General features: G+C 39.5%; 1 long non-coding RNA gene across 1 annotated transcript; it reads right to left on the reverse strand.

The window, feature by feature from the left end:
• Nucleotides 1–11,471: 11,471 nt before the first annotated feature.
• Nucleotides 11,472–14,803, reverse strand: LOC127143323 (uncharacterized). Its single transcript, XR_007814640.1, has 2 exons — nt 14,445–14,803; nt 11,472–12,438 (listed from the first exon to the last, which is right to left on the reverse strand). It is a non-coding gene; the product is annotated as an uncharacterized LOC127143323 (long non-coding RNA).
• Between the last annotated feature and the right edge of the window lie 2,139 nt (nt 14,804–16,942).

Raw genomic sequence — 16,942 nt, forward strand, 5'->3', positions numbered from 1 at the left:
CTGAAACCACTGTGAATCTCCAAAGATTTTTATCATTTTGAATAATCTGGCATACCTTCAGTTTATCTCCTATAAACTGCTGCTCTTATATGATATGTATATTTGCCTTTAAAAACACTGGCTGGTGTTTGCCTACTGAAATCATAAGAGACAAATAGAGAACACCGGCTGTTTTTGTTCCCTTTATCCAAAGCTCCATTACCCGATCAAACATTTACCTGCAAGCAATGTGTTTTCACGAGTTCACACACTAACAGGCACACATAAAGTACACTGTACATTAGTTCACTGATGCTATAAGACTGAGAGAGTTCACTGCCCAGCATATAATGTTTAGGTCTCCAAGCTGTGGTCCACTGCTTCTTTAAACCCAAACACAGCACTCACACCAGCACTGAAACACAAACCATATGTAGATATGCCTGTCTAACGATCCGACCTTTCCCTCACTCAGAAATGAGCTGGATATTATTTCTCTTTCTTAATCATCGGTGACCATTTCTTTAAAAAAAAAATCAGACAAGGGTTGGTTTTAACTCTGGCTGTTGGGGCAGACAAATGGTTGCTAAGGCAAGAGGGTAGGGGAGTGTAGACAAAAACACTCTTGGTCCAACGGAGGTAATTTTGCCTGGCTGTCGGCTTGGCGGGGTGTTTGTGTACCAGTGACATCCTGTTAGACACAGAGGGTAGTTCAGTCTCATCTGACGTAAGTGGTGCTAATTTGTGTGGCAACAAAATAATTTCCAGCCCTAATTGAAGGAGCTTTGCATGTCATGCTCACACGCTTACACCCTCCATGGCAAACAGGGAGCCTGTTTCTAAGTCATGGATGATACTTGGTTCCCCACTAAAAAAGGACAGCATTCCTATTCTCCAGCTTGGTGGGAGCAACACATTATTGTCTGTGAAAGTTGATACGACACAAATGCATACCATCTGTCCAAGTCTGACTGTGAAGGGAACATGATGTTTGTAAAGTTCCAGCTTGGAGTTGACTTTTGTAGACCTAAAAGGCTTTTGGTGAGGAAAACATCATAGTTGTTGGTGAGATTATGTCATCATAGCACTGGTTGTAATGGAAACAGTTTCAGTTCTATATTTAAACTGAGTTCTTTGGGACACATAATTAAAACTGTGATAGATGAGTTGCCAATATACTACTTCTCTACTGTACCTACAAAGGAGAACACTCAGAGCCTAGGACTGCTTTACGTTTTCAAGCAAAGCCTTTTGAAGTTAGACGACGACACTAATGCTTAACTCTAATCAGTGAAAAAACTTAAAACAAGAAGGTTGTTCTAGTTTGTCTGTCCTCGCATTTACCAATAGATGACTAATGGGTCAGTAATACTTAGGCATCTAAAACCTCCCCACACTTCCTGAAATTAGGGACGCTGTATGCAACGGTTTTTGTAACTTTTTGTAACTTTGAGATTAGGTGAGATAGGCATGTTTACTTTATGTAGCACAATGACTATGTGTGTGGATGTGAGACTGTAATATCTGTATCTTGACAGCAACATTTGTATTAAGAGAAAAACTAGACAATCGTATGAATATCAGAGCACTCTATGTGTTACTTTAAGTCTCTTTAATTCAGTCCCTTGGGCCTGATCTTTTTTTTGGGCAGAGCCAGAGTTTGAATTTTTGAAATTCTTCACATGATGGTTTTAAATCTGAAACTGTCACAATAACTTTTTCCTACATTTTCTTTTCCATCCTGCTGGTGACCTCCATCATTTTTTAATGGATACATGATGATTCCACCAGAACATACAGCACAGATGTTAACTTCATTTTAGTTTTGAGTGATTGATGAACTGAAGCTTGTGAAATGATAGAGTGAGGGGTGTCACATTCTATGAAATATCTTTTGGGTTACTTAAGGTGGTTTAAGTTTAGGTTTAGGGTTTCAGTTGCATGTTATAAGTGAGGGAATGAATGTTGTGAATGAAGTGCTGCCAGGTTTTTAGTATATTATCTTGTATGTATGTATACAATCCCATTCAGTGTATTATCTGCTGTGTGTGGTCATCTGGTGCCGACTCTGCTCAGCAGCTGGTCAGAGGGAAGTTCAAGATAGGAGTGTGGATGTGCTTGATCAACTGGACACACTGCGCTTTATCTCCATCCAAAACTTTGATGTCCATCTGTGGTAACACTCACACTGAGAGGGACAAGTGTAAACTACTTGTATCACTCTTCACAAAATGCTGTTTTGATTTCAGTTGCATGTCTGAGATTTATATTTGCAGATGAACAAGGCTGCATCTCTCTGCATTCCAGAGGATAAAGAGCTTCCTCAGGGAACATAACTCCTTTTAGAGTGTGCCGTTAATTAGTTCCGACATTATCTGCAAAAGGGGAAGAGGCGGAGTGGGAAAGTTCAGTATATTAGTATTTAAACCATCAATCATACTTAATGTTATCTTCAGCAATGCATGTGCAGCTGTAGTAATTCCAGACAGCAGTGCTCTCACAATGTAGATTTTTTTATGAGAAAATTGAATGATTCCCAGGAAACATTACACTCACTACAGAGAAATTATTACAGTAACAGTTTCTTATAATATTAATCAGTAGCTTGCAATGGCAACTTGACCCTAGCCTTCAAGTCAAGCTCATAAATATGCTGTAATGGTTTGAAATTTTTTGCTGGCCACATATTTCCACAGTTTGAACATGCAAGTCAAGGCATGTGGCGTGGCTTCCATTCTTTAGCCCATGACACACACTCACTGTTCAAAAGCACTTGTACACACAGAGCATTTAATCCACTCTTGGTTCCCAGATGTGTCAGATGTGCCGTCAAGCGGCGGTGCTGAAGGATCTCAAGGAACACTATTTTGCAGGGAGGGAAGAGAGGATTCATTTGAGGTCAGCGAGGGGGAAATGTGTGAACAGTAAAACATTTCACCTTCCTGGAGACTGAGTCAGAGCACTTCTATCTGAGCAGGGAGTAGGGCAGGAATGAGAGGATCTGGTGACATAACGGTTAAAGTTATGGCAATTGACTGACCCGTGACACCCCTGAAATTGCACTGGAGGAGTAAATTAGATTATTACCCTTCTGCTACTACTCAGAGAGAAAGATATGAGGGCTCTCTTGGAGAAAAATGCAGCAGACTAACACACCTTTACTGTCTGAGATGCCAGGATTATTGCTGTATTTTGGGTGTAGCAGACACATCCATGTATAGCATATGTTGTTTGGGTAAGAAGACATCCACATGTTTGCACAGATAGAAGATCAGAAATTTCAAGAATTTCCAGGGTTTGGAGTTTGAGTTGAATAATTTGTTAGTTTGGAGTTTAGTTGAACAAAATTTTAGACCTCAGGCATACTTTGGTATGTTCCTGCTAAGAATGTCTTTAACACGCAGCGCCAACTTTCCTTAGAGAAATGTCATATGAATTTGAATCTGGCACTGGTTTTGAGGGATACATCCAGCATAAAGGAATTTCACAGACCCACTTTTCCTCATAATGCCATTATAAAATGATACATGATAGTGTACGGATTCATTCCTTTGTCAGGAAATGTGACAGGTAAAGCTCTCCCCAGAAATCTCATTCTAGAGGAGAGGTCATGTTTATATGAATGTAGTGAAGACATAATTATAACTATCAAGAAATACGATAAGGGAGGTGGTGTGGCTGAGATGGATACTGCTATTTATATAAAATGTTAAAATGCTGGCAGATGGTGATGAAAGACCCTAAATCTAACTAGAAGTGTGAGATTCCTTGAACCTCTTTTACAGAAGACATCAGGTCAGAATGAGTATCATTCCATCAGCTGCCTTAATACATGTAACCCTTTTGCAGCTGATATCTCTAAGCATTGGTACAATGTATTTTCTCATCCCACAAGATTTACTTGTAGAGGGGCCCAAAATGTTCAGGATAGGCTGATGAAGGCAAAGGTTCAAACAGGCAGAAGACAGGTATTTATTCCAGGGTGTCACCTGTAGAAGTAGTGTAGCATGCAGTTATATAGTCCCAACTACAGAATTTGCTTGTGCATGCACCAGTACGACATACAATATTAGATCATGCATAACCTGAAATTCCTGTAGCATTATTTACATCCAGTCCTGACCTCGTAAAATACTCTAAGTTGGGAAAACAACAAAGAAATAAAGAATTTAACTGAAAGAACATGAATGTATGATGCCAATTCACATTTTATGGAGAACATAATACACAAAGATATAAGATACACTGGTACCGATACAATACAACCCAGAAGTGGGCGGTAACATGGACAATGCATTGTTAAAACTTGCAGTTCAGATATTCAGATGAATTTTTAATTCAATTTAATTTGTATGTGTTCAGTTGTGTAAATGTATGGTTTTTATTTAAACTCATCTATAACTTTGTTTGAATTGTAGGGTAGAAATAGCTGTGGTGTAATATGGTTGATATGGACATCTGTCTCTCTGCTCAGCCAGGTAAGTTAATAAAGAAAAATAACAAAGATAATTCTGAGGCATCTCTCAGAGTGTGGAGACACCCTTTTCTCTTTACTTTGGAGGAACATTAGAGCACTGCAAAAATATTTATCTTAAAACACATTTTATTCAGTAGGCTTCTTAAGATTAGTAGGCCTTTAAAGCTGCACTATTCAAATGACTACATGTTATGTGAATGGGGTTATTTGTAGTGATGAACCCACAGCGAATTTTCACCCAGCTCTGCACTTCCCTTCACATCTACAGGACATTTTAGTGTCTTTCAACTCACTGTTTTGGTTTTAACACCCACAACTTAATTGTTCTGGTTCACTCTCATCACTCAAAAAAATAAATAAATAAAATGTGATAACCACACAGCTTAAGGGCCACATATTCCCCTGATGAATTAGGACCAAAACTGCTGAAAGCAGATTGAATATTGGTTCATCAGGTGAAACATGACTCAGAATTACTGGTAAGGCCAGTGTCTGCTCCTGGATGTGTAAATAGACAACAGTGTGCTAAGACATTTGTAACTGTTCTATGTACATCAACATCAAGTGGCATGAAAAGTGAACTGAACTGGAACCACGGTCACATTGTCGGTCACATTTGGCTAAAATTTGAAACTGACCATCTAAACTGAGCCATTGTAAAACAAGAGGAATGTTTCTTGTGTCTCAGTTTGACCTTTCTTGCCTTTCTAAGTCACTAATAGTTCCTGTTGCTTAGTCTCGCTCCCAAAGCTTGTGACAAAACCACTGACTCCTGTCGCTGCCGTGCTCCTCCTTCAGTAAAACAAACACTCACAAAAAGTCACCTTTCCAGTTATATTTGCAATTTTGTCCGTGACTTTCTGTCTAAATGTTTATAATTTTCCATTTGGAAGCTTTGTTTTTGTTTTGGTATATTTAGCCATCCCTTGTCCTGGGCTCAGTGCCCGCTTGACAGACAGTCTCTAATTAGCACAGCAGAAATACATATTTAGAGCAGTGTGGCTTTAGAGACTCTCTTTACTTAAGTCACCAGGGAGAACAATGGAGGAAACAATGGCTGCCTGCAGCAGGCAAGGTCTTCACAGCACTGGCTCAGTGCAGATCTTTTCAGTGTGACAGTCCAGTTCAAATTGAGATACTGTATAACAACCCACTCATTGCAGAAGCTAAAAGCTAGTTTATTTTCTCCAATGACAGGGAGGTGATTGTTGTGCTACAGGGTTTACACACAGTATGAATAGCTGTGGTACCATGTCTGGTAAGGATTTAGTTTAAGCAAATGTTTTTGGCACATTGGTTGCATAAATAATAATGAATCATAGCTTAAATGATAAATATTGTGGCTGCTTGTAATTAAGACAAGTGTTTGTTCCCCCTAATCATGGGTGACACGGGTGATTTAAGGCGTAATAATAGACATTTTGGGAACAAACTGTTTTAATCTCCCTGTGGCAGTGTTGATAAGAGGAAGCTGTGTCTTAATACTGATAGCTGTTTTGGGTTTGTGTCCTCCATGGAGGCAGGCTGGAGCAGGAAGTGTGGGTGCGGCTGGCAGACATTTCCCTTGGCTCCCCGCTGAGACTTTAAAAGTGAAACTTGAATCAGAGCCTCTACACATTCACTTGTCTGCGGTCCACAAATGAGTAAGCAGTGGGGGACTCCACTTCTACTGCACTATAATTTGGGGAATTAATTCACATCAATTTTTATTTTTGTGAAAGCTGAATGGCAGTCACACAGTAAATGATACCCCAACTGAGAGCTTAGATTTCACCCTGAAATAAAAGGGTGTCAAAATAACAACACAATGTGTAGGTGGCTGCATGACTTTACTATTCTTCATCCTTCACTGAGCAGTTTCACATGAGTTTCCACCAGCTTTGGCTTACCTCATCAAAAAGCATTACTATATATCACTCATTACTCATTTATCTCTTTAGTTTTCCTACAGGGGTTGGCTGGAAGTTTGCTCCATTAAGAAAAAAGTACTTTACTGGTTTTTAAAACATGTCAGTGTTCATAACCTTGTGGTGAGCTTTCCAGAGAAATGAGGATAAGAAACTACATGGCAGGGAGCCAACAGGGGTTAGTCCCCTATGCTTTAATAAAGGAACTGTATCAGGGTCCCTCAGATTCACATGGATTCCTTACCAAAACTATGGACTGAATAAGGTGAGCAGTCATTCCTTAATATACTTTATAAGTACCTGGAAAAATACAGAAAGCAAGTTGGTGGTAGAGCTCTTCAATGAAATTGACTTCTGGAGAGACTACCCAAACCAGATGTGCATACATTTTTAAAAGCAGTTCAGGCTGTGAAGCTGTACTTATGCACATTCACCTTAACACCAACATCAGCATGCTAACATCCCTACAATGAAAATGCTAACATTCTGGTGCAAAGCAGGCATGATGAGGGTGCAGTCATGGATCCACCAAAGTCATTAGGATTTATCCTCTGGAGACCATGAATGTCAAGGCAATCCATCCAATAGTTGTTGAGATATTTCAGTCTAGACCAAAGTGGCAGACCAAATAACCGACAGCCTGATGGTGAAATTTTAAGAGTTGCTGACTAATAAGTGACACAATTATTAGCGGTAATTAGCAGCAAGTATCAACACACCAACTCAATGGAATCCACCCAACTTGATCTGCCTGAAAAGAATTTGAGGAACCAAGTGGACTTACCCTTGCTGGAAGTCTTTCGCCTTGGCCCCAGTTTACCTGCAGTAGACCTAGATATATACTGTAACAGTTTTGGTTAAAGTGTAGGGTGTGGGTCTATGGACTGATATGTTGGAAGAAACATTTGACAATTAATTGCCGGATGGCAAAAAGAATGCACAAGATGATATCTCAACCAACGAGAAAAAGATTGTGTTTTTAAGAAATCTTGAAAGAACAAGGGACTGTGGTCCTTTTAATTGAATTAAAAAAGGGGTTAATATTCTCACTTGGAAAGAATCAACAATCCTGGACTTCTCTTTTAAACAGGAATGGACTTAATCATTGTTTGGATCATTCATCGTCCATCTTAGAATGGAAAGCTTTTGTAATAAAAGCTGTGGCATTTTCTCAATTTATAGCTATTATCTTTAAAACTGAAACAGTACAATATACATATCTTTAAATAACTTTATTGTTCATCAACTGCCACTAAACCTCTTGGTCTGCATGTGTTTTCAACCCTGACTGAGTGAATTTGTCCGTGTTGACCTGCCCCTGTGATACTCCTCCATGTACCCCGTCACTCAGCAGATGGCGACACGGCCCAGATGTGTAGGTATAAACATGCTGTTAATTAGGCCAGAACTTGCTCTGATCTGCTTTCAAAGGCACTGACTTGCAACAGACACACCCTCTCTCTCTCTCTCTCTTCATTGCCCCCAACACTCAGCCACTGACCAGCCCTACACCCAAGGCAAATATTTGGGGAAATAGCAATGAACCCTGTGTTACAGACACAGAAACACAGGCACATGTGTTAGTGTTACTACTCTTGTGAGAACCTGCAACTGATCATTCCTTCATCCCAAATTGTAATATTGGTCTAACTCTTAACCCATAATCCATGAGGATCCCTTAAATTACAATCAGCTAGATCCTCAGTTAGACCCATTATTATAAGATAAATTATTAGAAATCGCAGAGTACAAATTAGAAGTGGATTTTTTTTTAAATAACTGAGTCAGACAATCTGATGACCAGATTTTTGTGTGTAATGTTAAACTTTTTTTTAGCTCAGCCACATAGTGGTGGGGCTCTAGGAATGGAAATGTCGGTCTGTTTGACATTCAGTTAGTTTATCAATTTCTGTGTATGCACACACGCCAAACACTTGGTCTAGAGTGAAAAAACTCAACAAATTGGTTGAATTTCCATGAAATTTGGTACAGACCAGACTTATAATGACTCTGGTGACTGACTTTTGGAGCACACGTTATAATATGTTGGCAGTAAGCTCAAAGCACAGCTGAGCCTGAAGTACAGCTAAGAAGAACAGATTAATTTATTTAGGAATGCAGACTCAGACCTTTTTTGTATGTCATGTATATCAAAGTTAAGTATAACGAAATTAACATGATAACGTTGCTTAGCATGAGCATGTTTACATGCTAATGATGCTGCCTTACTCACCCTAAAGCTATATTTTTATTTAATATTTTATGTATTTATTTATTTCCATTAACCCTGCAAAGGTCAACAAAAAGTTATCTCTTGAGTTTACATATTGGGTGCAGATTATTGTTCATGTGTGCTGGCCTAATCCACATAAAAAACTAGAATTACCATCTTCTCATCGTAAATCAACACAATACGACTGAACCAAACTGTTCTGCATCTGCTGTAATGACTAACATACAGCTAACTATGACTATGACTAACCGTAACTCTAACCTCAACTGTAGTGAATGTACCAGTCACCTATTTGTCCCAAATGAGGACAGCGGTAGAGCACGGACTGTACAAGCATGTCAGTATGACCAGCTCTTGCTGTGAGTAATTACACATGGAATTCAGTGATGCCCCAGTGTGTTTCTGCCAGGGCTGAGGGGTAAAAGGAGGAATTAAATGGTATGACTAACAAAATTAATAACAGTGCAAAAACCTGACAATGCCATCTAGTTTGGGGAGCTTACAATCTCCAGCAACAACAACAAAAAAAATTAATTCATCCTTCCCAGGGCTGCTGCCTCTTTTATCGCAGGTCTGCCTGGCCTGCACCGGTGTTCTAGAGACAAGAGTATAATGCCAGTGAAATGTTATAAAGTGTGTTGCCCACATACCTGTCGGCACACCCAGAGCTACTTGCACAATTAGGCAGAGCTCCATACTACCCATTGTGTCATGCTGTAAAACACTGGGTGCTTTCCTGTCCAGTGTCTGGCTTGTCCGGTCAGACGTGGTCCAACTGATTATCTTCCTATCTCCAGTGGTGTGATCCTCCCACCCAGCCACGCTATTGGTCAATCAAAACTGCATGTTTTTCCTGGGTTGGCTAAAAACCATGTCTGTCAGAAGTAAAAGTTCAACCAGGTGCAGGTAATTAGTTATGGCATTGTGGTTTGATGTCCAGCAACAGGAAAGTAGATGCATGCAAGTAAAATACACACTTAAAAGCATTCAACAAAACCTTTCACAGCAAAATATAAAAGCTTTAAATTGCTTTACACTCATTATGAAAACATTATAACACTAAATCACTACAAATATATAAAAGTACAAATACAGAAGCACACAGAAACAGAGCTAATCATTCTGCCTTGTGACATTTCCCCCAACAAAGACTTAGCTTACTGTCTATGGAGATGCTTGCCAGCTGGACTTATTGGTATTAATACCACTTGAATGAGAACAACTTGTTTGAGATCCTGCATGGAAGATGAGAGATTGGTTGGACCAGGCAAAGCTGAGCTCATTTGTTCAAGGTTCAAGGTGTTGAAAGTGTGAAACAAGAACCAGATGGGTCACTGCAAAGTCCAGACACCTCATGTATATTAAATGTGTTGCATTTATTTGTTCTGTGTATCACTGTTTACTTGTGTCATCTCTGTTAAATAAAGTACCGACTAAATAAATAATGAATATACTTAATAATAGATACTGTTTGCAGTTTAAAAGTGGACATGATCTCTCTTACTAACAGGCTATATCATCAGTTACATATGAGAAATCCAAAATAGCATTATTGTCTTATAAAAAATGGACCCCATGTAATTTTTACATTTTCAGTTTACTATAGCATGACTTTAGAAATGATCACTCCTTCATAATGTGGTCATTATATATCTTAAAATGACTTAGGTTCACTGCTGTTGCTGTTTCCTCCAAAATAAAAACAGAGCCAAGCCTCATCATCACATCAGCAACAATTCCCCCTGGAGAAGGACTCCTTATCCAACAGAGGAGCAGGCACACATACAAGAGACACACACCACAATCAAATCAAGCTCATTTGTAATTGTTACGTCTCAAACATTTAGGTCTGTTTATGTTGTCATGATGTCACAGATTTAACATTCTCAGGTTTCCAGTATTTGGAGAGAGCTGGTTGTGTTGACACATGTTGATGGGACTGAATGAAATCATATGAATTACATTATGTTAAATCTGTGTTGGGGAGAAATTTAGATCAGCCGCCTGGCACATATATTTTGATACCTCTTCTTTAAAGTAATGATGTGAGACATTTTTACTTTTTCATTTCTTTAGCTCTTTATGCCCATTTTGGTTTGGTCTTTCTTTGACCTGCCTACAAAGCATTTAGGTTGGAGATATTGAACTCTAATGTGTTTTCCATTATCTAATGCATTATTTATCTTTTACCAATCAACATAACACTGAAGTAAAGTTTATAGCCAGTTTATTTGCTCCTCTAAACACTGGGCATTGGTATCTTTCTAGGACAATAATCAACTTGTGCACAGGAGGTGATACTGTTTTAACAGCGAAGCATTTTGCTCAGAGGAGTGCTTCCCATTTTCTGTCATGCTCCTATTTGAAAGCTGAAAAATTGCATAAGTTTCTTGCATGTGAAAGGTCTGTCCATCTTGTGTTTCACATGCTGTTTTGCTTTCTGAAGAATAATATGTTTTACTTGAATCTTGACAGCCTTATTAGCATCATAGCACCAAAGTTCATCTATCATTTGAAAAAAGGATTTATTGACCTGTTTCACAGCCAGTATTTGGACTTCTCGTAGAAAAAGAAGCACAGGTGGAACTAATAACATGAACAAAGGTTCCTTTCCAGTTCTTACTTTAATGTGGTTCAGCAATTAATAATGTTATTAGTTTCACTTATGTTAGAATGAGTATGACTGATTTTATTTAGAAATTAAGTAATGACAAAACTACTAAAACTACTGACACATGGGTCCAAAATCTCCCATAGGTGTTCAGCTGGGTTCAGATCTGGTGACTGCAAAGGTCATAACATATGATTCACATCATTTTCATTCTCATCAAACCATTCAATGATCCAATGGGCCCTGTGGATGGGGACACTGTCATCAGAATCAGAATCAGACTTTATTGCCAAGTAAGTTTGCACATACAAGGAATTTGTCTTGGTATATCCGTGCTAAAGGACAGTGATAGTGAAAAAAAAAGAGCAAAAAGCAAAAACTATATTTATAAGGAGCATAAATATACATAATTAAAATGTAAAGTGTAGAGTGCAAATGTTTGAAGGTGGCAGTGATTGTCCAGAGAGATGCACAGTAATGCAACGCATAGATGTACGTTAATGTAACATGTAGTGGGGGGTGGGGGGATTATAGTCTGTGTCAGTCTGCGTGTGTGTGTTGAGGGGGGGCTAGATCTTGTTGAGGAGGCCAGATGCAGAGGGGAAGAAACTGTTCTTGTGGCGTGAGGTCTTGGCTTTAATGGACCACAACCTCCTGCAAGAAGGGAGTGTCCTGAAGAGTTTGTGACCAGGGAGGGATCTGCCATGATCTTTCCTGCTCGCCTCAGGGTCCTGGAGGTGTACAGGTCCTGGAGAGAAGGCAGGTTACAGCCGATCACCTTCTCAGCAGACCGGATGACACGCTGCAGTCTGCCTCTGTCCCTGGCAGTAGCAGCAGTGTACCAGAATGTGATGGAGGAGGTGAGGATGGAGGATATGATGGAGGTGTAGAAGTGCACCATCATTGTCCTTGGCAGGTTGAACTTCTTCAACTGCAGCAGGAAGTACATCCTCTGCTGGGCCTTCTTGATCAGGGAGCTGATGTTTAGCTCCCACTTGAGGTCCTAGGTGATGATGGTCCCCGGGAAATGGAAGGACTCCGCAGTTCTGACTGGGGAGTCACACAGGATGATGGGGGAGGGTGAAGCTGTGTTCTTCCTGAAGTCTACAACTATCTCCACTGTCTGATCAATCTCCCTCCTGTAGGCAGACTCATCCCCCCAGAGATAAGCCCAATGAGAGTGGTGTCATCAGCAAACTTCAGTTTGGCAGACTGGTGACTGGAGGTGCAGCTGTTGGTGTACAGAGAGAAGAGTGTTGTTTCTCCTCTCCGTTTTCTCCTTTAATTTGTCATCTATTTGTAGCTAGTTGCTTGTGCCAATATGTAAATAGTAATTACTTTTTCAGCAAATAATGTAACTTGGCCAACATTGTTAACTACCCCTTATATAAGAGATTCGAGCATTTATGAATCATTTTCATTTGTGTCATCACAACTGTAATTTTATCTTTTTTGTGTGTGTTTTCATTTTTCTTATTCTTAGTTCCATTTTTGATGGGGGTTAAAGGATATAGTGTGCTGTCCAGATTGTAGATCCCCATGAGGCAAATTTAACAGACTTGACCAGTGTTCCTGCAGAAACCTTTGTTTTACAGTGCCGTGGCTAACTGTATAGTCTACTTTTTTTTTTTTTTTTTTTTTTAAACATAGTGGCTATATACAGTGTCCTGCTGGAAAATATTAACTGTACTGGACTGGAGCCAGACATGTGTGTCATATTGGCATTCACCTGCTGCATGACCTCCTCCTATAGTATGTGTAATTTAAAAGGTAGTGGCTCTATAACCTCTTTATCTGCAGTTCACGTTTATTCATCATCAATTTGATCTGTGAGCCAGTAAGTGTCCCCTTTTGCCTTGTAGTTTTTCTGACATTATTTATTATTACTCACAGTAATAAAGGTCCCTTAAGGTCCCCTAAGGAGCCTACACTCATATATATGCTGTGTGACCCATTGATTTCTTTTCTTTCTCACTTTCTATAACTTCTGTCTCCTCTGTCTGACTTTCAGCGTATTCATGTTTCTCTTTGTATTCATGTGTTTATCCACCAGGGTTACTCTCACTGAGGGCTGTTTCTCATCTCCACATACCCTGTTTGACACATGGCTAAATACAGCTGAGCCACTCTGGATTTTTAACCCAGCTCTTTGTCTATCTGCTCTCTCCTCTGTCCTTTGTTTGTCTTCAGCTTCCTCTCTTATCTTACTGCATAGTTACTTTGATCAGAGGACGTGACACTAACTGCTCTGCAGGCTTCTTTTCATTTTTTATTTGAATGTTCATTAAGTGTGATGTTTATTTGAGGACACATTATTGACCTTCAGTCTCACAAACAGTCAGATACTCTGCTTATGCATGGACCGCACACACACACACACACACACACACACATACACACACACACACACAAGCAAATGAATGTGCAGTCTGATTGATAGTTTGACTTCATGGTGACATCAGTACTTTCCCAGCAATTATGTTATAGATTCTCTTCACAGAACCTAATACTTTATTCATTCAAGCAGGGAAAGAAAAATGCAGCATTCAAATATTCTCAGAACTCTGTTTTTACCACCAACTGAGAGAATAATGTGAAAACATGTTTGAAGATTCTATATAATTTAATTTTATAGCTTTTTTCCCTGACCTTCCCATAGATTTGTGTGGGCCTCAAATGCCAAAAACTCAAGTTTCCCTTAACTGATTCTCGCCACATTCCACCGAACTGCATGCCAAGCGACCGACCTGAGTAAGAGCACAGGTAGGATCCAGGAAATAATCCAGTGCTGTAGGTTTGTAAGAATTTGTGCTGTGCTGCTCCAGCTGATTCTTCCAGCTGGAGCAGCACAGGAGCATACGCTATTGGGTGAGGAAAAATTCACACAAGAAAAAGCTACAATTCAACATAAAAGATTATTAACCCATGAGATCACAAATTAAAGACAGAAACAGAGGAAACTTTGAGACAGCACATGCCAAACCCATGACTTACAGTATAAATTGTCAAAAACTCTCTTTGGCCCCAAACAGGCCAAATTGCTGCATAATTTATTATCATCAAATCAAAATTGTTGCATTCTCAAATCTCAGCCTCCAGTCTCTCTCATGTGTCAGTGTTTTGTTTTTTTTATATTTAAACATTTTGTTGACCCCCGATCTAACTAACACAGAGTAACAGGAGGTAAATGCAGCAGTTATCCTGATTCATTCTGTATCATTCGTTCCTATTACTCACCAGACTGCCTGTGAGACACAGCATCGGCTTCTACTTTCATGCCGCACAGAAAGTGTTTCACCCTGAGATCAATTGAGGAGAGATATGAAGACAGCATTTCATTTAGCTGTTATTTTACTGGATTTTACGCTGTGGCCCCCACTTCTTAGCTCACAGATGTTCATAGATGAACACCAGCCATTGCCGGCACACTGCTTTTTTGCCTGTGGACTGTGGATTGCTCACCCCAGTTAAATTATTTCCTGTTTCCTGTTAGGAGACCTTGAATAGCACCACGGTGCACAAATACTTGTATGCAACCGGACCTGTCCTTACGTGACCTCAGCAGTACCGGGCGATATGGCTTCAATGGGCATGGCATTGATGTAATTACACATCTGTTGGTTTTTAATCCTCCTTTTATCCTTAATTCCCATTTTTGCTCATGTAAAATGTTTACTCAGGTCAGTCATAATCACAGTGTTGTTGGTGTGGACACTGACCCACGCACAGCCTGCCACGCCCTGAAGCTCTACCATACTGTATTTACCTCAGCAGATGGAGTAAAGATGCATCCGTGTGTCGTCTTTGGCTCGTCAGTTTTTCATAATGTTTGGATGAGTTAAAATTGCATGGCATCATATCGGGAGAGGTTTGGGTATCATCTTCCCTTCCTTTACACAGAAATGCACCCTATCATTTTATCCCACTGCCGAGATCTCTAAGATTATATCATACAAAACTGTACATAGTTCTCCTTTCCTGTTTTTCATTATACTATATGCGATAACTATGTGCTGCATCCTCTGTATATTATACTTGTGTTACGAGGCATGCAGGCCTCAATTTATTGTAATAACCTGCCCCAAACTGACCTGAAGACAGTAACTTCTCCCACACACAGTGTTCAAAATGGACCTGGAACGGCTCTGCCCTCCGGGTATGATCAAGTATGCCGGCGGCAGCCCGAGACAACGCTATAGCGAAACCTCAAGTGCCATACCACCCTGTGTGTTCCTCATTCCATTCATGTTGTCCCGTCTGAACCAGACTGACAGCTGCGCCTTCACTTTCTCTGTGATTTCGACCTCAGAATTTGACCATAAATTGGGTTCCCATGTGAAGGAAAAAAACATCCACCCCATGCTGATGTAACCCCTAATTACAATTGATGTTTTTCCATGGATTCTGACCAAAATGTTGCACTGCAGACTTTGCAGATGGACAGTATGTGGAGGGTAATGACAATTTTCATCGCCGCAAATGTATTCCAATCTTCTAATGGGATTTTCATGACAAATGTAGTCCCAGTAGATGATATGATTCTAATTGCTTATAATTGTCTATGGTACTTTACTAGACTTGATTGTAATGTAAACCTACAGCCTTCTTATCAGTCTGTATTCACATTATCTGTGCAATCGTCCTCAACACTGTGCCTGCCAAAAAGAGCTGAGATAAGTTACACAGTCATCAAAGTTTTTAATTAGAAAACATATTGAATTTATTTTCTGTGGATTACAGTCCGCACACACATGTTTTCCTCAGCTGTTATAGTATCTTTCAGCTCTTTGTTTTGTTTTTGTCAATCTCAGCTGTTTCCATAAAAAGCTCTTAAATCCACAGTGCACCAACTGCCCAGGATCAAAAGGTAGACAGACAAAGTTAGCATATCATACAGACACAGTGGAGCATATAGAGTTAGCGTTTCTCTCAGGAGTTGTTGGAGATCAAAACAGAGCTGAAAAGGAAGTGAATATTATCTGTGTCTGCTGGATTGTGTAAAGATGTTAATACTCCCAAAGACTGACAAACCTTCCAAAGTCATTGTGGGCATCTTTTCTGCGACATGAAGCAACAAATCAAATGACCAAAATATGAACAAAATAACTAAATGAAATACCATACAAAATTTACTTATGGAGTTTAACAAACAAATTATGTTTACTGTACATTCAGTGACACTCTCAAAAATACATTATATGTATATTTGAGGTCTAACAACAGTGCTGATTATATTTCTTTCCTTTCGAAACCATATATATATATATATATATATATATACTTATATATGTGTGTGTGTGTGTGTGTGTGTGTGTGTGTGTGTGTGTGTGTGTATTACAGTATTTTAAATACTGCACCATTTACATGCATTTATACTTGCATGCAGTCTTCCTCTCTGGTTATACTGGCACCTTACTAGATTCTTGGCACATTATTGCCACCTGATGATGCCATCTGATGAGTGGGAGTGAATAATGCAAATCTATTTTTTTTTTTGTTTTGTTTTGTTTTTTTTGTTTTTTGTTTTTTAAATAATGCTTGAGAGCTTTTTTGCCTCCTTGGCAGCCTTTTTCCTTTGCAGACAAGACTCCCACATTCTTAGTCTGGATCTTTGCCAAATGCCAACATCACCCTGTGTCTTTAACCTAACCTATAACCTGAAGCATTTGATTGGTCAAGCTTGTTTGTGCCGGTACACAGCTTTGGAAATGCAATTCTGAGCAAAAATATCACTC

Source organism: Lates calcarifer, linkage group LG15 (genome assembly GCF_001640805.2).
Source record: "Lates calcarifer isolate ASB-BC8 linkage group LG15, TLL_Latcal_v3, whole genome shotgun sequence".
In the NCBI taxonomy this organism is placed as follows: Eukaryota; Metazoa; Chordata; class Actinopteri; family Centropomidae; genus Lates; species Lates calcarifer.